Source organism: Macrobrachium nipponense, chromosome 16 (assembly GCF_015104395.2).
Source record: "Macrobrachium nipponense isolate FS-2020 chromosome 16, ASM1510439v2, whole genome shotgun sequence".
Classification (NCBI taxonomy): Eukaryota; Metazoa; Arthropoda; class Malacostraca; order Decapoda; family Palaemonidae; genus Macrobrachium; species Macrobrachium nipponense.
In genome coordinates this window covers 41,414,241-41,415,158 of record NC_087209.1, presented here as the reverse complement: position 1 = coordinate 41,415,158, position 918 = coordinate 41,414,241, and positions in this window count along the sequence as shown.

Below are 918 nucleotides of genomic sequence, written 5' to 3'. Positions count from 1 at the left end.
AATATATATTACGTAATATATCCATGTTGTTTAATCTAATATTTCCCTAAGAGTTAATAGAACGAAGTTGTACTTCACAGTATACTATTTGAAAACCAACATGAATTACCTTTCGGAATAAACCCCGACTCGAATTCATACTTGTGGGTTCATACCAGAGCTCAATGAGATCCTATAGAGCTCCAGAATTGTTTCTATAACTAATTGATATTCGTATAGTAAAATTAATTGGCAGTCAATTCCGAGCTTGATGTATAAAACATTTTGTATTTTGGCTACTTAGCCAGGAAATGATATTCTAATTTCTGAATTTGACGTGGTTAATCAGCATGCACTTCCTTGTCGCTTAGTTTTACAGTGAAACTATGATTTTTCAGTGCAATGGTTCAACGCTTCAACACACCAAAACATATTCAACCAAATCAACCTTGGCGAACCTGTTTTTTAGGCCAAAAAACAAAATGGCCTCTAAATTTACCTGAAAGATAAACGTTATGCACTGGCCGGCACCAAATATCAGATTTCAAGCTCAATCATTGTTAGCCATGTTTGAGAGGGTTTACTTTAAGTACATATAGATCCTAAACTCAATTTCCAACATGCCTGCCATTTTTCAAAACATGGCCGCAATCAGTATTCACACACTTGCGCATATCATCACAAGTCAAATGGTCTGTAACACTTATTAGACCTGTTAACACTTTGAGTATAATATCTTTTATACCCATTTGTTCAGGATGAAAAGGAAATATATAGAAAAAATGTAATACAATGGAGAATCCTATATGGAAAATATCATTTGACCTGGTATCAGACTCCACACTTGAAGAGCAAATGCTAGAATATACAAGTCAGTATGTGCATGCTGAAGACCAACTGATCACTCCCCTCTATATAAATGTATATCCACCTATTAGT